Consider the following 21,707-nt stretch of genomic DNA (forward strand, 5'->3'; position numbering starts at 1 on the left):
CGCTGCCCCTTTCCTTTGTGTCTTCAGATATTTGTTGCTGTTAGAGAATGTGCTACCAGATGCCATTTTTCGTGCACTATCAACCCCTTTATTTTCAGTGCTTTCTATATTCATTCCCTTTGAATTTCTTTTTCAATTCAGGGATTAACCTCTTTTCTTCTGCTCTTTCATCAGCTCTCTCTCTCCTCTATCACTAGTTCTTAATCACTGTCTTTATTCAATAACAATCTCTACTTACCAGCTTGAGCTACAGGCATGGCAATCAGATTTGACAGAGAGCCCAAGTGTAGTCTGGCTCATTCTCTCTAGGGGATGCTGTAGACAAGACCAGGGGTTCCTTCATGACATTTTTCTCCCCTAGAACATTCTTTCCAGTGCCTCTGGAGGATAGCAGTTCTTCAGAACTTGGCTTTTAGTACCAACATTTACTATGCTCATGAACTATATTATCTGGTCTAAAACCTGATCAGATAATATAGTTCATGAACACACACACACAAACACAAACATACCCCATCATTTTGCTTTGGGATATTCATATTTCTTTTTATTTTAAAAATGAGACTCCATTTTATCCAAATGATAAGACAGAACAACTAACTCAGTCAGTTCTCTTTGGTAGTCCTGCATGCCTTATATCTACACCAATCCCACACAAAATGTTATCTTCTAGGTATTTGTTGACTTATTTGATTATTTTTCATTTATCTAAGTAAAACACCTGTCATTTCTTGTGCGGAATACTGGCATTACTTTAAAGTTACCCATTTAGCATTGACTTTTTAAAATTTCATTTTGAATGATTTGTAAAATCATTAAATTGTATATGGTAATGGAATACCTATCATGTACTGTTCAATAAATCGTGTAATATTTCAATCAGATCAAAATATTTATAACTGTAAACATTAATCATTTCTTCATGGTGAAGGCTTTCAAAGTATTTTTCTTCTTCTTTTTCAAATGTCCAGTACATTATTGGCATACTGGTATGTATCACCTTACTGTACCTTATGGTACAGTATCTGTACATATCACAATATTGTACAATAAGGTAATGACTTTTAGCAACTTCTTTTGCTGCAGGCCGCAGGAATATATCATAAGAACTCAGCTGGTTATGGCAAAGCCACTACCTGGAGGGATCAGGGAATTCCTCCAGAGGAAGCCAAATTCCAAGTTGCTTTTGGTGTTATTTGGCTTGTTATATATCAGCTGTATTCTGTTATGAAAATCCTGTGTGCCTTCATAGTTTTCCCAATTGACTTTTCCCTAAGAAAGGCTAACTGTAGACTGATCACTCTCTGGACATACACATTCAAGGTATTTGGAGAACAGCCTCAGGAAAGTCTTCCTCTGGAATCAGATATCTCCCTTAGCCACTTTCAAAGACTAACAGTAATAACAGTCCATATGCAAGTCTCCTGATTTAAGATAAATTCCACAAGGAGACACCGCCTAGGTCAGGTGGACATTAACATAATAGCTTTACACAATTTAGCTTGGACTCTCCTTTCTTAAAGCCTTACTAACTTTATAGACCTCTAACTCTTTACCTAAACACTTCTAGGAATATTTAGATAAACTTCTGCGCTGACAGCTATGCTCAGCCTGAACCCCAGTTCAAGCCTCCCTGTAATTATGATCATTGGCAACATCCGGCCAGGTCCATGCCCAGATGGAGGAAAGTACCTTATCAGAGATACCTCTGTACTCTCTAAGAACAGACTTAAGCATCCAGGCTACCTGTTTGAGAAGGCCTGGAGGATGTGCCAATTAAGCTTTACTTCCTCCTTTCCCAAACCTTACCTCTAATTTCAGATCTCCCTTTAACTATCACCAGAGGCATCTAGCTGTACCCAGCAACTGAGCACACTTTCCCCTACCCTCCAAAAAAATGACAGCTTGGACAGATAGGAGCCACAGGAAAAAAGAAAACAGTTTTATTTTCTCCCATTGACCTAGCAACTTATAGATTCTTAACATTTTCTACTAATCACATCTAAGATTATAGTTGAGCACATACGATCCCTCTTCTTAGATATTTCCCGAATTTAGCCTTTAGTTAATTCATTTCCCCAATGGTCACTTCTCTTTGGGGTTGCAAATGATTATTAATGGTTATTTCCTCTCTATGTGATTCTTATCACCCCTTCCTTTGACCCTGGAAGCCTGGCTTTGCACTGCTAAGAGAATACTTCTTGTAAGTGTATATATACCAGGACTTCCAGGGCACAGGAGGATGGAGAAGAGAAAAGAGAATGGAAGAACTGGATGGGTAAGAACTTGAGAGGAACAAACTGAGATGGGGAAGAACTAGATTGAAGGGCTAGAAGAGAGCACTAGAGGAATGAGATGGAAGATGAGGAAGAGCCAGATGGGTAAGAACAAGATGAGGAAGAACAAGATAAAGAGAAGATGGGAGAGGAGATGATATGGGAAATAACTAGATGGATGAGAACCTAGAAGGTGCAGAACTAGATGAAGGAATTAAGATAGAACCCAGAGGGGACAACAGATAAATGTAAAGAGAAACTGGGCAAGAAAGGAGCTAAAAATGAGAGCAGAGTATAACCTTGTAGAGAGAGAACTGATGGAATAATAAAGTGTATGGACCAAGGAATTTTGTGTACATAGATTCATTTCTTTCCTTCAAAGATTAATTATTAGCTGGTTATAGATTTTTCCCAGACCTTGCGAGGGGACTATTGAGGGACTGGACCCTGGTAGTCTCTGATATTCTTCTATGTATTTTGCAGTAACTTCTTAGCTGTGAACAAGTCTTTGTCCATTTTTTTCTCTCCTCTTCCCTCCTGTCTCTAGGTAGCCATGATCCTGTCTCCTTCTAGGATGTAGATGTTTCTGTCATCTACATATGAATAAGAGCACACATTACCTGTCTTTCTGCTGGGACTTACATTGCTCCTTTGAATTTGTTCAATGTATTGAGTACCTATGGTCTGTGAGACCTGGTCCCTAGACCAGAAAATTCACCTCCAGCATTTTGACATCCAGAAAATAACACACCAATGGAAAATCAAATCAATCTCAGAAAGAAATGTTCTTTCTGATCTCCCAATTGCTTCCTGTCTCCTTTACTACGTGTCTTCTCCCTTCAAGACAAACTTCAATTTCTTTTTCTGGATATAAGACATACAAACTGGAAATCCCTTCTTCAAACCACCACCCCCAACATTGCTCTAATAATTCATGGCCTTCTGTATTGGAACTGGTGGTGAAGAAATTCTTTGATATACCTTGTCATTTAGTGGGTCAGAAGATCCTAATTTCAGAAGGAGTCCTGTTTTATAGTAAAGAAGAATGCATGCTACAGAGGCTAAAAAGAATCTGAATGCACTGGCCTTGCAGGCTTCCTGTGTACTCTAAGTATTAGATCATAAATTCTGGTCTAATCATGTCTCTGATGATGCCCATGCTTCATTAAATCTATAGATAAAATGGATATATAATGGATGTTTATATACTCATTTTAAGGATTCCCTTGCCTTATACAGTCACCATTGCCCAAGAGGTTATAAACTTCACTGTTCACCATCATCCTTCATGATGTCTGTCTCTACAGAATCACTTGGTATACAGTTAGAAATGTATATTTTCCCAATAAAGCACAAGTTATGCAATTAAAAGCTGGAGTGAGGAATAGTAATCTTAAGACCCCTTCAGGCAGTCCTGGTGAACCATAAAGTTCAAGGACTCCTGCAGTAGAATGACATCTCAAACCTCTAGTCAAAGATAAATTTTGGTTCAGGCTTTTTCTTCTAATGGCTTTTTAGATGAAATTTAAAGTGGCCATGTGTTCCTGATGATGGGGCACTGCAGCTTTAACCTCATTCTTGCCAATATTGCATCCATTGCATGTCCTTGCTTGTCTCCATATCACATTGGCTCTCACTTCTGCCTGGGAAGTTTTCCATTCTCTGCTTTTCATGTTTCAGTTCTCAGTTCCACTCAGAGGTCCTTGTGGAAGGGACTGCTGATGACCTTTCCCAATATACTACATCAGAGCTCTTAAGCACATGCTTTCTTGTAGTACATGTTATGTTTGCACTGCTTTATAGGAGCTAGTCCACACATTTGTGTATTTGATGTTGCTGCCCTTGTTCAACTAAAAGAAGGCTTATAGGGCAGAGATGTCCCTTTATTACTCAGATTTAAATCCTAGCATCTAAATCACAAAGCATAGTCCTTCTCTTAATATTATGTTTCATGGGTCACCAAATAGCTATTAACTATTCAGAGCATTTGTACTGTGTAAGGTCCCAGGATAAGACTTTTCTATATGATGTCATCATCTGATTGCCAGGAAATTTAATTTTCTTTTTTGTTAAAAAATAAACATCATGAGGTCTCAACCCTAATCAGAACTACAGGAAATTAAAGAATGCTAGGAGTAGGACATATCGTCTTCTACAGGAAGGAGCACACCAAATGGTTGCCCAATATCAAATGGTGAGACCCAAAAACACACATGCAAGTAACATTATACAGACTGAGCATGCCATATTTATATATCTAGGAATACACACACACACACACACACACACACACACACACACACACACACACACACAGATATGCAATGCAAGAAAATGAGGCCATGAATTTGAAAGTGATCAAGGTAATACATGGAAGGTTTTTCAGGGATGGAAGGGGGGGGAATGATGTCATTATATTATCATCTCCAAAAATAATAAAAAAATACTTAATTATAAAAATGCTACTTCCAAGTACCACCAGTATGAAACATTTTAGAAATATGAATTCTTTTAGATCATACAGCAGTCAGATGACATAAATGCTATAACTATATCTTGTTTTGCAGGTGAACAGACTGACATGCAACTGATTGCCTAAGATCTTACGTCCATGGCTAAAGTGACTGAATGTGCTGCATTTAAAAATAGACAGTGAGGATGGAGACTATAGTTTATAGTTCCAGAGACTTTTATGTTAGGAATCATATGAAAGAAAACATTCTACAGCATGCTACTCTGGACCATTGCTCATTAGGATAGACTCCATATAAGAATGTTACCCTCTGCTCTCATTCTGGGAGCTAGAAGTAGGATTAGTGGGGGTCACGTGCATTGCACATTAAAGTAGGGTAGAAGCCTAGGTTTGTTTTATTGTCTGGTTATTTCTAAAGCAATTAAGAACGGGGCATGTTCACTACCCATGGACAGCTGTTGATTCAAAGCCTCTACCATACTTCTCTGCTAGCCACACTCTTTTTCTGATAACCCTTTACCTACCACTGTCTTCAAGCAGCTTTAAATATTAACTGATTTCAGATTGCCTGTATACACACACACACACACACACACACACACACACACACACATATATATATATGTATATATACCAAAAAGAAAGAGGTTAAATAAAAATTCAGTTATATGTCAGTCTTCCACACAATTCCATCAGTTAATATTTAAAAGATTTATAAGTATAGATTCCAATCAATACTTAGAGGAAAAAAACACCTTTCTTAAAACAAAAACCAAAATCTAAACTCTATTGAATTTCTTGCTTTTCACCTGGATCTTACCATATAAGTTCATATACTTTAAAAGACAATATCACGGTGTCTCAATCCTCAGCAGGCTGGCTAATTGGAGTTTTCCTGTATGTTCCTCAGTTGTTGCCTTGCTTATCATTTGGCTGCCATTGATTTGTGAATCATTATCTTCAACTTCATCCCTGCCCACATCCTCTGAATGTGTGGAACCTGAGTCTTAAATCCAGCTGTCCCCTGAACTCTACCCTGCTGGTTGCTAGTTTCTAGGTTTCTGTTGCTCTTGCAGAACCAGTCACCTAAGTTAAATGTGCCATTGACAAAGCAGCTTTGAGTTTGCTGAAATGATCACATTTCTCTCAGACTTTCCCCCTTAATTTCTCACCCTCTGTCCACTGATCATTAGAAGCTTTGCCCCAGTTTATATTGGATAGAAGTGAAACCACAAGAAACCAACTGCTTGATACTCCTGTTCTCCCTCCTCCCTCAGAAGCAGGAATCTTAGAAGGTCTTTAATAAAATCAAACCTGAGGCCAGTTATTGGGGTGAATGTTGGAAGATCAGAGAAGCAGAACAAGCCACAGCTTCCTCACCTTGACAGTTCCTCAGCTGATCCTGTTTCCTCAGACTGGAAGCTTCTGTGTCCTCGTCCCAGTGGCTCTCAGCTGAACTGCTGCTCGAAAGCCTGAAGCTTAACCAGCTAAAAGCTTCTAGTTTCTGGTCCTGATGCCTTACATATCTTTCTGCTTTCTGCCATCACTCCCTGGGATTAAAGGTGTGAGTCACCATACCTAGCTAGCTGTTTCCAATGTGGCCTTGAACTCACAGAGATCCAGAGGGATTTCTGCCTCTGGAATGCTAGAATTAAAGGCGTGTGCTACCACTGCCTATCCTCTATGTTTAATATTGTGGCTGTTCTCTTCTCTGACCCCAGATAAGTTTATTAGCGTACATAATATTTTGGGGAGCACAATACCACATCTCTCTCTCCTTTCTCTTCCTTTTTTGAATAGGTACTTGATATGTAGGACAGAAGGGCCTGAACTTTGTGATTCTTCCAACTCAGCCCCCAAATGCTAGGGTTGAAAGCATGCACTACCACACATGACTTGCTTTAAAAGATCGTGAAGTACAGGTAGGAGCTAAACAGTCTACTCTTTGATTCTTCCTGGTTACTAAGAGAAAAGTTCTGGAGAACAATGAAAGAAATTTGTGACATGGTCTAATCTACCTGTAAACACAATAACATATGGACTAATAAAGTTTATTGGAAGGAGACTCCTCATCTATGAAATCCTTTGAGGTAATTCTTGATTTGTGGCTGCTTACTAAAAATAAAGCCGAAGTTCCATAGATTAATGAGGTGTGGCTTCCTGGAAGGTTTGGATGTAAAAATTTTATGGGTATTTTTGTTTTTCTGGGTCATAATCTGTGCTTGTTCTCTATGTCTTGTTCTCTTTTTCTGCCACTTTCTGTCTTTTTAAAGTGTTAGAGCCCAATTTCTGACTGAAGTGATATGACACTTGATTTTTTATGTTGCTATTCTCAACGGCCATTATGATGGTTATTGTCACTTTCTTCCTAATATAAATGTTAACCACAAATGCATTTTATGCAAAATTTTTCTGGTTGGGTTGTTGAGTTTTTCAACTCCATCTTAATTTTAGCTTGAGTTCTCTTTAACCTTTATCTCTTTTTACTGCATTCAGTTCCCTAATCCTGAAATGTCTGTCATTTCATTCTCCATGTATTTGTCTTTCCTTGGCTCTTGCTCAGGCATGTATTGCTGTTCCCTTTAAGTTCATTGAGCTTTTTGTTTATTACGTTTTTAAACTCCTTCAATTATTTGACTATATTTATGATTGTTCTTTTAAATTCTGTGTCCTGGCATTTGTCAAAGTAATTTTCACTGGAGAACATTTCTATAGGACTAGTAGGGGTTTTTATTTTTTAATTAATTCATTTATTTTATATCCCAGTTGCAGTTTCTCCTCCCTCCTCTCCCCCATTCTCTCTGCCTTACCCTTCTCAATCCACTACTCTGTTTCTGCTCAGAAAAGACCAGGCATCCCATGGGTATCCACAAAGCATGGCATACCAAGTTGCACTAAGACAATGAACCTCCCCTTATATTAAGGCTGGCCAAGGCAATTCAGTATGAGGAATAGGTTTCTTTTTGGGGTGGGGGTGGCATACTCTTTCATATTATTTGTTTGTTTTTTTTTTGTTTTTTTCAATGTGAACTGAGCATGCCAACTTCTTACCTTGGTTGTGGATCTGAAGTGGGATTCTAATCTACCCAAGCCTGGACTGGTGAGGAAACCAAGAAGTTGGTAGGTGAGCTGTATGATTAGAGAGATCTAGGTCTGGGGGTTGTGGTAGAAATGGCAAGGGTAGACTCCTAGACTTTTCTTGAAGTGTGAGCATGAAAATATTTTCTGGACAAATTAGTACCAATTATTAATTTAGGTATAGGAATTTTTACATACATGCCCAGAGTGATATACATATGTAATTTGCTGTAGAAGCTCCCTTAGTTTTTTCTATTACTGCTAAGATACCTACATAAAAAAGTATATGAAATAGTGAAGGCCTCAAAATGGTCCGAACAAATTGGAAGTATAACGTAAGTGCTGATATTGCTTTTATTAACCATTTTATGTATTAGGTAGTATTTCCAAGAAATCTTTCTTGTACAAGGATCACCTTTCTTTTAGAACAATTTTGATTGGACCAGATCTCCTGTTTCTAATACATTTAATAACATTTCTAATATATTTTATTTATGTTGTATCCCTTGAGTGAGTTTTAACAACTTTTCTTTCTGGTAATTATTCATATTATCGATGTTTTAAAATTTCATAACTTTTTATATTTGCTTAAATATAGTACTTCATAAAAAAGTAACAGCAAAAAAAAAGCAAAAACCAACATCAATGCTCTGCTTGACTTTGTTCTTACATTGCTTCTCCCATGTACAAATTTATGTTATTCTTAAAGATATCAGGTTCAGCCTTACTTTCTATCACTACAGAGGATGAGTGCTTTTCACCCATCCATACACTTAAAATTAAATTCCATCAATGGTTGTATTTGTGGATTGGCTTTGAAGGAAGTAATTAAGGTTAAATGAGGCCCTAATGATGGAGCTCTGATTCAATAGACATAGTTTTTTAACCACTCCTATATCAATTGTTCATGGAAAATTTGAAACAAATATGTACCTGCTAGACTTGTGTATATAAAGTATACAATAATTTGCCTTGGACAGTTCCCAGCACAAGGCAAGTATTCAGTAAATATGAACATTAACCAGAGTTACACATATATGTGTACAGCTTAAAAAATAATAGTATTTCATTCTTGAATGTGAAATTGCCACATATAGTAGTAGCAATTTAAAAATGCACCTCTCCTGAGACAGAGCTACAAGAAATTTTACAATGGTTAACCTTGTCACTTAACTATGCAGTAATAGGTAACCTCTCACAAAAAGAAAATGGTACTTGCATCATTAAAGTGTCTCTGGCCACACTCAAAATCTAATTTGCTCAATTTGAATTTGATTTTGTTTCATCTTTTAGAATCATTACTAGGCAATTATTTTGTCACAAACTGTGTGTTCAATAGGCAAGTCTGGCTTCATGAGATTAAGAAACGAATTTCTACTCATGTGGTTTGCTCATCTTGGACTTCTAATTTATGAAAACATATCTTTTTAGATGTTCTCTTTGCGAGTAAGTAATCTTCCACTTATTTTTACTATCTTAATTTTAAGAGTTCTTAAGCCAAATGACTGTCTCACCGGCTGTTTGAATCCTGGGACTTATGCAGGGACACTTGGCTTGGTCTGGGAGGGGGGACTGGACCTGCCTGGACTGAGTCTACCAGGTCGATCCCGGTCCTCGGGGGAGACCTTGATCTGGAGGAGGTGGAAATGGGGGGTGGGCGGAGGGGAGGGGGAGGGGGGCGAGAGGGGGAGAACAGGGGAATCTGTAGCTATTATGTTAAACTGAATGGTATTGTAAAATTAAAAAAAAAGAGTTCTTAAACACTTAAATTCTATTTTTTTTTCAACCAACAAACTATCACAGTAAGGCTTTGCATATGAGAAATTGTATTAGTTCTTTTAAAATCATATGCTCATGATCTAGTATTATGAATGGCTATGACACTTGCTATAAAAATTTCCTTAAAGAATTCATAAACAAAACTAATACACGTAGTAAATATACAAATTCTGGTGAATAACACATTCATTTACAAATGTTCCTCTTAATGATGCTATATTCTAGTCTACTTTCCTTGGAAGATCTCCTCCTCCTCCTGGTTCCTTACTAGCTACCTAACATCTGTGGTTATTCAAATTGAAACTCATGTATCTAAAGCTTAAAGCTAACATCCATATAGAAGACAAAACATGTAATATTTAACTTTTGGGGTTTAAGTTACCTCACTGGGATGACTAACTGTTTTTAGCTCTATCCATTTACCTGAAAATTTCAGAATTACATTTTTTAACAGCTGAATAATATTCCAATATGTGAATGTACCATATTTTCATTGCCCACTCATCAGTGGTGGATATCTAGGCTGTTTCCAATTTATGGCCTTAGATAAGGAATGAAAAGTGTTCTTTAATTTTGTCAAATTGTGTGTCTTACATACTCATGTGCTGAATATTTGATTTCCAACAAGGCTATTTTGAGAGGGTCTGGATTTGGGAAGAAGTTTGAGAATATAACTAAGGATTGTCTCCATCTTGGAGGGCCAAGGGTAGAAGAGGAGGACCCTCAGCAGATAATATGGTACTTTCCCCAATGAGTGATGGTAGATTCATTTCTCACTTCATCTAAATTCTACTCTCTTCCAGATGCATGAACACAGATATTTAAAAAATGATGCTTTCCCAATGATGTGCATATTATTTCATCCTATCAAGTTGATAGCTAAATTTAATCAATTTAATAAATTTAAATTTAAGATTAAATTGTATCCAAGTCTAGGGTTTAAAACATCAAGTTGAATTTAATTTTAAAGTTAATTATTTTTTATTTATTTATCTCCTTATTCTGGCTGGTTAATTATACATTAACCACTAATGTATAAGGTGAGAGTAGTTTTAAAAACCACACTCAATATTTTATCTTCCTATGGGAGTTAAATATACATCTAAGTTAGGTATTCTAAAGTATTTGCATGCAAATGACTGTCACATGTAAATGTGGGGTAATTACAATATTTGGGGACTAGATTTGTAGATTTATTAAGTGGATTATTAATTTTTCTCTGTTTATTTTAAAAAGACTATATTTACCAACAAAATGGCAACACAGTAAGTTGAAAAAAAGTGGAAATGATGTAGAAGAGAAATGAAAGTGTTATGGCTTGCCTTCACGCAAAACAAAACAAATCAAAAAACAAACAAATGGGGCTGGAGAGATGGCTCAGAGGTTAAGAGCACTGCTTGTTCTTCCAAAGGTCCTGAGTTCAATTCCCAGCAACCACATGGTGACTCACAGCCATCTGTAATGAGATCTGGTGCCCTCTTCTGGCCTGCAGGGATATGTGCAGACAGAACACTGTACATAATAAATAAATAAAAACAAACAAACAACAACAACAAAAAAAACAGAGCCAAATGGGCTAGGTGGAAGGGAGGACCAAGAGGTGGGGTCATCTTGAAGAAACACAGTCTTTCTCTTTGATGATTTCCAGGATTTATCACCTTCACTTCACAAAGAGGCATTCTTTAGTTCTAAATAGTCCCCAAACAAGGACAATTTCTAAGTGTGGTTCCAGAAATGAAGACACCATTCAAACTCCATTTGGGGAGGCAAGACCATGTTTGGCAATTCAGTGGTCCATAGCAGCCTACCATCCAGAAACGTTACTCAGGCAGCTATCCTTTTAGAATAGGTGAATGATTTAGAATCTGATAATTAAAAAAAATGCACATATATGAAATAGTTTGCATTAATTTTAGAGGACTTTGTTTGGGGGTGTTCTAGGTCATTCCTTTTGGACATTAGAACAAGGAAGCAACTCATCACCTATGAGTTCTTCTGTATTTTCTACTTATTCCATTTTCCTCACCCCAATTGCTCTAAATACTCTTGTGTTTACTTTTTTTTTTTTACCACATGGTTCCAAATAAAAACACCATGATGGAGAAAAATTGAAATCCCTTCACCTTTGTCTCCTAGTTCTAACTTAACCTGTACAAATGAAAGATGATTGTCATTTCAGTGGCCTTCTTTAGGAGTAAGGTCTCTTTTCCTTTCCTTTGATTTTTAGTTTTGGTTTTGCTTCTCTAAGACAAAGTCTTACCTTGCAGCTGTCACTGACCCCAAACTCCTTCTCTAGCCACACTGGCTTTTTTTGTCTTTACTTTTTTAATATGCACCATTTATATTGGAATATGCTGCCATTTGTTTTTATTCTGTCCCATGTAGATGAAAACATCTGGTCACCTCTAAAAAGAGCATTGTGTATGCTTAAAAACAATTATAAGCAGCTCTCAGCCATCCTTCCTTTATTAGCAGTTTAAGTGTCTTTAACCTGTTTCTAATAATGGGCTGCCCTTTAAATACAAAGCTGTGATTATTAGGGTAGTAATTTTGCCTTTTCGGAACCAGTGAAGAGATTTCCCTCAGTCACATCTCTGTTATGTACATCTGCTGTGTGCTGTTTGTAGATTTCAAAGTGATGAATAGTGCCGTATCTATTTGCACATATGCATGAGGGAATTACTGGGCTTTTGAAACTTTGTGTTTTCTATTTTAACCTGTATAAAATATTCTTACTTTAGAATTTCCGTTAGGTACTGATTTCTCTTAATCTTAGTTCAAAGAGTAAAATTTGACATCTGTGTTTAGGAAACAACATCTAAATCCAGGACATATTAATCATTTTGCTGTGTAAAAGATTTCTTAAAAGATGTTCAATCTATGCTTCTCCCTATTCTCATGGTGCCTTCATTTATCATGGTATCTCTTTCCTTGTTCTCCTACTTTGTTCCTGATCCAGCTCAAACCTCCCACTCCCCTAAGCTCTCACTTCCCCATCTATTACCCTCCATTACCACCCCCCTTATCCCCAGCTCACTCATGTAGATCTTATCCATTTCTCCATCACTGGGAGATCTCTGTGTCTTTCCTAGGACCTCCTTACTATCTAGTCTCCCTGGAGGTGTGGGTTGTAGTCTGGTTATCCTTTGCTTTACATCTTTTATCTACTTATGAGTGAGGACATGTTTGTCTTTTTAATTCTGTGTTACCTCACTCAGGATGATATTTTCTAGTTCCATCCATTTGCCTGCAAACCTCATGATGTCATTGTTTTTCTCTGCTGAATAGGACTCCATTATGTATATGTACCAAGTTTTCTTTATCCATTCTTCGGACTAGGCAATTTGGATAAGTGAGACAGTTGTTTGGCTTGAACTGTTTGGGGGAGGGGGCAGGCAGTGGACCCAGACCTGTCCCTGGTGCATGAGCTGGCTTTTTGAAGCCTGGTGCCTATGGTGAGACACTTTGTGCAGCCTTGGTGCAGTGGGGAGGGCCTTGGACCTGCCTCAAAGGAGTTTATTGGGCTCTGCTGACTCCCCGTGGGAGACCTTGTCTTGGAGGAGGTGGGAATGGGGGGGTGGGGTGGGTTGGAAGAATGGGGGTGGGAGGAGGGAGGATGGGGGAATCTGTGGCTGATATGTAAAATGAATAGAAAACCTCTTAATTAAAAAAAAAGGAAAAAAAGTTTAATCACAACCACCTGGTAATCACATTCATTTGAAAACTCCTACCAGTGTTATATCAAGACAGTGACTATTTTGAAATACTAAAGAATACAAAAGAAAATCTGTAGAAGTTTTCTTTAAACATCCATAATACATGTTAAATTATATTGTGCATATAAAAGTCTAGGGTCACCATTTGCCAAATTTATAAGAGAGATGTAAGACTATTCTATCGCAAGAGGCAGTCAGCAATTTTATCTTTTTTTTTAAACAATAGAATTTAAATGAAGCAAGAATATGAACCAAGAAAAAAAGCACTAGTGAAGTGATAGCAGAACAAGCCAAAGTCTAAAGTCCCATGAAAAGACAGCCAAAGCCACATACGGCAATCTGTCAATATGTTCAATAAGTGATTGGCTACCACCATCATTTCAAACACTTTATAGATTGCTGCCAATGCAGCAAGCAAAGAAGAAAAACCAGTCCTCATATCTCACACAGCTAATTTCTTAGTGGGGAATGTAAAAAAAAATGTAAAGAAGGAAAGTGTGTAGATGAAACAGCATCAACTTAGGCAAATTCTACTAAGAAAATAAGACTGTGCATGTGTGTGTGTGTGTGTGTGTGTGTGTGTGTGTGTGTGTGTGTGTATGTGTGTGATAGAGATTGAGATAGATAGATAGAGATAGATAGATAGATAGATAGATAGATAGATAGATAGATGATAGATAGACAGACAGACAGACAGACAGATAGATAGATAGAGCTCTTTGTTAACATAAATAACATGATAGAGGATAGTTAAGTCAAGATTTTGAGTCTTCTTCATAACATCTAAGGAAGAAGCAACAGAGAGAAACTGAAGAAAATGAGAAACAGTTGTGTCTATACGTGCAAATCTTTGTCCATTTTTTTTTTTACCAGCAAACGATACTTTTCCTAATCCTCTTTTCTACAACTCAAGTCAAAGTCAAACTCCCCACATTCTGCAAGTCCTTCTCTAAATTCAGTCATTCATTTTAACATGAATTCATTAAGCTAGACTCTTTCAATTAAAAAGAATATTTCAACAGCACTAGGAAATTTCACATCTAATTATGTTTATGAATCTTCTATTCTAAAATGAGGATTGTGTCCTTTATTTTGCTTTCCATCATGTCAGACAAATAATATCGACAAAGTAGGAATCTTAAGCCTTAAAAAAGATTGCAATCAGAAAGCTCTCTGATAGGCAAATAGGGAAAAGTGCATCGAGGAAGACTAATGTCTTTTTCACTTAAACATTTAAGAAGAGGAGTTCCAGGTTTTTATTCTTTAAGAAAAAGACTTTTTTTCCTCCAACCCCCAGAGAACTCTTAGGCTAGACTTTCAAATCTCCCACTAGAAACCTCCTTTGGAGGCAACCAATCAGCTCTTTGTCTGGTTTCTGGTTGTCAAAACCCTTCTATAGCCCAAAGTAGCCAGTTCTGAGGAATAAAATAGATACAAATGTTCTGGCTGGATGTGAAGCTAACTCTATGAGACAAAACTCAAACCTGGTTCTGCAAACCCGATGAAGAGTCTTTAGCTCTGCATAGGGGAGATCATAGGCTATAGATAGGGACCTGCTGCTACTGTTTTTGATAAATAGTCATGTTTTCAAACTCCCTTCTAAGCACTCATGCTTATGTCCATAGATCAGTGTTGTGCAAGCTTTCACAGGGAAGTTTCTTACTTTAGTGGGCAGTGGTCAATGTGGAGACTGGCAGAACTACAGAGATAAGAGAGTGCTCTGCCATAAATGGGTCAGGTATTTCACTACTACCCCCACCAAGGCCCAGAAAACATGTGGGAGAGGAGGGTGAAAAAAATACAAGAGTCAGAGGATGAGGAGATGTATGCCAAAATGATGTCTTCTGAACAAGGCATAGCTATGGCACTAGTGAACTTCAGTTATAATTATATGCCAAGACTATATGGAAAAGATGTGGAATTGACTCTCTAAGAACCCTAACTCCTGACTTAGTAAGTTGGTAGGCTCTGTCTATGTACTCCAGGGTGAATTTCTTTGGGCGACATGCCACCTTTTAACTCTCTGGAGTCTTCTTTGACTGGTGAATATGGGCTAGTCTTGGAATCCTCCCAAGTATTTATATTCAAGAGCAAAGAAAAAGTGCTGGGCAGATAATACCTACTTCCTTAGCTTTGTCTAAATTCATCTCGGAACAGACAGCTTTTGTCTTTGATGCCGTTTCTTAAGGCCTCCTAGAAAGTACTACAGGCTTGAATGCTACTTAACTGTGTGTTGGCCAGATTAATAGTTCATTCTAGAAGCAGCTATCCCTCCTTTCCCTTTTTCCTTATAGGATTCTATCCACTGCCACCCCAACTGAAGCCAAAGCAGGAAGGATTTAAAGAAAGAAAATGCCCAGAGAAATGAACCACATTTAATACCTCCTCCCCTCGTAAATAGAAAAGTTACTTCATTTCTGTGTTCAATCATTTTTTTGAGTGATAGAGATGGTCACAAACTTTTCATATCACTGGAATTTTCTTTCTACTTTCATTTGACTTTGAACAATCACCCCAGTGTTTTAAATGCATTATATGAATAGACAACTAGAAAAATTAATATACATATGAATAGATCTGTGTGTATGTGTGAAAACATTTGGCTATAGTTTGAAAGTTTGACTTCTGTATAAACTATTCTCTCAAAAACAACAAAGAAGACAGTTTGATTTGTACATTGTAGCTCTGATCTTGATGTGTTAAGGCAGATTTTTTTTTGCAGTTCTGTGGTTAGTACAAATAAATGCTCTTAATGTTAAATATTACATAGAACATCTTTTAAAATTCTGACATTTAAAACTGAGTTTCTACATTCGTCAAGTAAAAACATTCAACTCTTGGATCATAATATCTATTTGATCTTCAGTGCACATTGTAAGCTATTTATATTCAATTCCCTTGAAACTTATTAATTCTGTAAGATTTGGGTGTAAACTCGATTATCCTGCATGATTTCACATCGCTGACTTATGAATAAGAGAAACTTCAAGTGCAAAGTGAGTTAGTTATGCTGTAGACATACATTTTTTTCTCTGAAACACTTGTAACCCCATTAGACACTTCAAAACCTATCTGAATGTAGGCATTTTTCAGTATCAAACTTAGTTTGAACTGCAAATGAGTCCTATCTGTTTTCCAGGTTGGTTTTATCTCATTAAGTCAAGCGTATTTGTTTTATGGTCGTATGCAGAAGTAAATAGCCTTTCACAAGCTGATGCTAAAATATTGAAACTTGTTTTCAAGGTATTTGGTTGTCAGGAAAATGATCTTTCACTCATTGTTACTCTATGATATTATTTTCCATTTCTACTACAATAAAAATTTGATTTGAATTTCCATATATGAGATAAATTAAAAACAGTTTTGAAAACCAAAGGAGAAATAGTAGAGAACACATTATATTTCAGAAGAGATGTGAATAGGAGAGTGCAAAGTCTGGTTTATAATACTAAGACACTTTAGGAAAGTTCTTCAGTTAAACACTCCAAAGAGGGAATAAATTGAGTTTAAAATGATTGTGCATATCTGCAACAAGTAGAGGTAGTGAAATAATGAATCCTAGTTCTGATTTTGAATAGAAAATCTGAAGCAAAATGTGGAAATAAAAATAAATTAACAACAAAATGACCTTTGATAAGCCCACTGAAAAGGAGCTATGATTTAGTTTCATTTAGCTTGTAACTGGAGCTGACAATCACTGGTAATATACCGAATAATATAATAATTACCTATATGTACATCATTAGCATTATTTCATTGAATACTCAAGTAACTGTCTTCCATGATAACAAGATTATGCTAGTCTGTTTTACTGAGGATGGATTTCCAACTGAAATCATCAAGGAACTCAATTTGAAGCTAAATATATAAGCCATGAGAACCCAAGATCAGATCCCCAATGCATACATAAAACCAAGCACAGTAGTATTTGTTTGTGATCCCAGTGATGATGAGGCAGAGCCAGGCAGAGCCAGGCAAGCGCCTGGAACATGCTGACTAGGAAGCAATGATAAATGAATGAGCACCATATTAATGAGCACCATGTGAAGTGAGAGACCCTGCTTCACCAAAATAAGAGGATGTATGAAGAAGATACTCAGTATTAGCCTCTGGCCTCTACACACTCATGAACACTTACATGTATACCACACACATACATAGAGATAAAAATAAATTGAAATGTCTATAATCACTTCCTGGTCTTCATAATTTCCGTAATCACATTAGTGAGTTATTATTTGGTGAGTCTACAGCAGACACAATACGGACACCACACAGGTGCCTCTGCTGTGACTGTAAGAGTCATTTGTTTCTCCATTGCAATTGATTATGTAAGTTTTCCTGGGGGTTGATTTGAAAGCTGGCTATTTATTCCAGTTTAAAAACCAATGACGAACCAAAGAAACTGTCCCATGTAAGAAGTCTAGCATGGTGAAGCAATGAGCTTTCAGGAATTCCTTACAAGAGCATGGATGACTAAAAGCTGAATCATTGGAAAACTGAGAGATCATATCTTTAACTGCAAGCATGAAGCAGAGAGCACAAACTGGAACTAGGTTAGCTTATATACTCTCAAAGCATACTTCTAACAAGGCTGTACCTCCTAAGTGTCTCCAAATGGTATTACCAACTGGAAACCAAGGATTCAAATGCCCAAACCTATGAGAAGCATTTCTCTATTCACACATGGCATGTTGGTGCTATAGCATTTAGAATCTATAAACTAGCAGAGCTGTAGGTGGTAACTTTTCTCCAGCAGAATGTATATTGCATACCAATACTAGAAAAACCACACAAGGGGGATCTACTTTCCAGTGCATCCCCTTCTTAGTTTTTCCATGTGCTATAGCCAAAGAGGTCATGTCCTTAGTAACAGAGTATTGAAATGTGATCCTAATTAGTCTTATCAATAAAATCCAGGAGTCAAATACCAGGGTAATAACCTGACAGACCAGAGAAGCAAAGTTGCAGCCACTAGTGACTTCTTACCTCTCTGGGATCCTCCCACTGAATGGAGGGGAGATCTTGTCTCCACCTCCTCATTGCCACCACTGCCTAGCTCTGTTCTCTTTTAGACTGGATCAATCTTGTGTAACCCAGGGTGGCCTTGAACTCCTGATCTTCTTGCTTCTTCCTACAGAGTGCTGAGATTAAAGGTATGTGCCACTACTGTTTGGCCTCTGTGGTTAACTAGTGGATAGTTCCACCCTCTGATCTCCAAGCAAGCTTTATTTGTCAGAACACAAACAAAATATTTTACAACAGAGTACTACGATCTAGCTCTTTCATGTAACCAGTGTCAAGGCATTATCTGTATGGTTTGTGAGGTACTGGGAGCGACCCTGGCCATAAAATATCAGGCAAGATTTCCAATCCTGGTACCAGAATATTCCATCAACAACCTAATGGCTCCTGGGAGCTGTATTTCTCACTCTCATGGGAAGCTTTCCTTTAAGCTTTTACAGATCTGTAAAACACTCAAGGCTTGACATTACATACATTTCAGAGGATCATTGAAGGCACCCTAAATAAGTGCCAATGATTCTTGTAGCTAAGAAGATACTTTAAAAGACATGTTAGCAAGGGCCAACACAGTGGGAAAGGATCTCCTCACTCATATCAATTATTTTATCAAAAGAACTATGTTGACATATTGACATGGATAGGAGGTATTACTCCTAGGGTTATTTAATTATCCAGAGTTATTTCCCATGGACCATTCTGCTTCCTCATTTTGAATGCTAATGTCATTCAGCACAACTGTGCATCTTTCCAACCCCAATGGTCTTGGCACAGCGTAGCCCAACTCAGGTCCCAGGGAGAACAGGGTTGTGATCAAGCCTTCCATGCTTGTACTGGAGACGATTCTCCAGTTCAGAAAAGTTTGGCTTTTACTGGCCATACCTGTTAACTGAAATGCTTCAGGCTGTATGGATAATCTCCACACATGATATACTTTCTCATGTATGTGAGTTTGTGTAGGGGGATTCCAGGATATGTCAACAACAAAGTCTGGATAGTGGTCTATACCTACTACAAACTTAAGTTTTTGGAGTTGAACAGCTTTATCACTTACAACTCTCTGAGCTTATCAGTTTAATATTTGAGTTTCCATTAAAATATTCCCTAAGAACTCCACATTTACACAAATTTTATCCCATTTGCCTTTGAATGACTTTGGCAGACCACTGTCTCTGTTTCTGTTCTGTTTCTTTTGTGTTCCTCCTTGATTACTTTAGCAATTCAGGAAGATAATTTACATGCTGTTCAAAATTATGTAGACCTCCCTAACCTCTCATAGATTGCATCCCACCATGAGGCTCAAAGAAGCCATCAAAACTTGTATCAGTCCCATGGACTCTGCTGAACCAACTTTATTTTGAGTTCTGTGAACACAGTCCCAGTAACTTCTCTTATGCCCATTCCCTAAAAAATGCCTGGCTCTCCTCTGTTGTCTACCAGAAGAGTATTCACAAGGGCCAACCTTCGTCAGTGATGAACAAGTGCCCTTAATTTCTCATATGAATCAGTCCATTAGGAATAATTTCTCTCATATTCCTTCAAGTTTTTCAACCTTTACCTCGAAGAGAGATCAGAAGTTTTATTATCCAGTTTTCCAACTTTCACAAACTTCTTGCCCTAAGTCCCATAGCTTCTGGAGCCAATCTGTGACAGAGTCTTTTTTTTTTTTTTTGATTTTCAAAATGGAGTTTCTCTGTGTAGCTTTGCACCTTTCCTAGAACTCACACGGTAGCACAGGCTGGCCTTGAACTCACAGAGATCTGCCTAGCTCTGCCTCCTGAGTGCTGGGATTAAAGGTGTACACCACCACCGTCTGGCAACAGGCTCTTTTATTGCTTAGTTAAACATCTTTCCCAACAGAATCAGATAAGATATGCAGTATTCCTTGGGTGTCATAGTTTTCTGTACTGAGTCATTATTAAAGACCCCTACACCACCACACTTACTCTCACTCATGAATTCTTGCTTTCTCTATATTAGAGGCCAGACCTGAGGGATATCTTCTATCACTTCTATTAGTTTTTTATCTCCTCACTACATGGGCTATCTGCTCCAAGGATGCTAAGATTTGGGTTCCCATGAAAGGGTCTTCGCATGATTCCTATTTTACACTCTTTCACTTGAATACAGCTAACATTCAGGAACAGTACACCAACACTTTTATTCTATTCTTTTGTTCACTTGTTCTGCTGAACCAGAGGACAATACAGTGGAGGGAAACTGGAATTCTTTTCCTGATTTTCCCCACCTCAATTGTGTAGCACAAATCTTAGAAGGTGTTATTGATAAAAACAAACCCAGAGCCATGTATTGGGGTGAAAGCTGGATGATCACAGAAAGAGAACAAGCCACAGCCACCTCACCTTGCCAGTTTCTCAGCTGATCCTGTTTCCTCAGACTGGAAGCCTCTGAGTCCTCATCCAAATCAATCTCAGCTGAACTGCTGCTCAAAAGCCTAAAAGCTTAACCAGGCTCTAGTTTCTGGTCCTCACACCTTATAAACTTTTCTGCTCCCTGCCATCACTTCTTGGGATTAAAGGTGTGTGTCACCATGCCTGGCTGTTTTCAGTATGGCTTTGAACTCACCGAGATCCAGATGGATCTTTGCCTCCAGAATGCTAGGATTAAAGGTGTGTGTGACACCATTTTCTGGCCTCTATATCTATCTAGTGGCTGTTCTGTTCTCTGACCAAGATAAGTTTATTAGGGTGCACAGTATTTTGGGGGATATAATATATCACCACACATGTGGACATTTTCTTTATTGGAAGATGCCTGAGCCTAAATTTCTTGTCATATTGTCCTCAACAAAAACAATGCAATTGATTCTATAGCCTGCTTAAGATCTGTTCCTAAACATGTAACTTTCAGTGCTAGTAATACATACTTTCAAGCCATCAGCTATGGTGCATATCTCATTCTCCAGGAATATATGCCTCTCGACTACCACTACATAGAGAAAGATGGCCAACCCTGTAATTCCTCTCAAAAACACTACAATTTCAGATACATCGGCCTTGACTCCATATCTTAGCACCTATTGATGGGAGCATGCACCGTCACTGCATCGTTACATTTTAGGATTGCCTTCACCGGAAGCTCTGTACTCAGACATCTTCAGTTGCAACGTCTCGTCACTCATGTAGGTGACATTCAACTACAACTTCCAATTAATCTTTGGTTCTCTAGGTTGGAGTTTGGGTACTAACTGTACCATGTAGCTTTTCCTATGGAGACATGAACTCACTCTAGACAGGGTACTGATGAGAGACCAAAGACTTAATTCCACCCAATGTAGCTTGGTGAATGACTATGTCCAGTGTGGTTACTTATAAGAGCATGAGTGACTCAAAGGCAGCTGCA

General features: G+C 37.8%; 1 protein-coding gene across 3 annotated transcripts in view; it reads right to left on the minus strand.

The window, feature by feature from the left end:
* Fut9 (fucosyltransferase 9) overlaps positions 1 to 21,707 on the minus strand; it is a 194,476-nt gene that overhangs the window by 18,954 nt on the left and 153,815 nt on the right. The window contains exon 1 of one of the 3 annotated variants that reach the window (XM_076564015.1): positions 1,810 to 2,282. The exons of the other annotated variants lie outside the window; for them this stretch is intronic. The gene's annotated coding sequence lies outside the window, so the exon portion shown is untranslated. Of the gene's footprint in view, positions 1 to 1,809; positions 2,283 to 21,707 lie in introns of those variants that run through there. 3 annotated transcript variants of the gene reach the window in all.

This window comes from Peromyscus maniculatus, chromosome 2, assembly GCF_049852395.1.
Source record: "Peromyscus maniculatus bairdii isolate BWxNUB_F1_BW_parent chromosome 2, HU_Pman_BW_mat_3.1, whole genome shotgun sequence".
Taxonomy (NCBI): domain Eukaryota; kingdom Metazoa; phylum Chordata; class Mammalia; order Rodentia; family Cricetidae; genus Peromyscus; species Peromyscus maniculatus.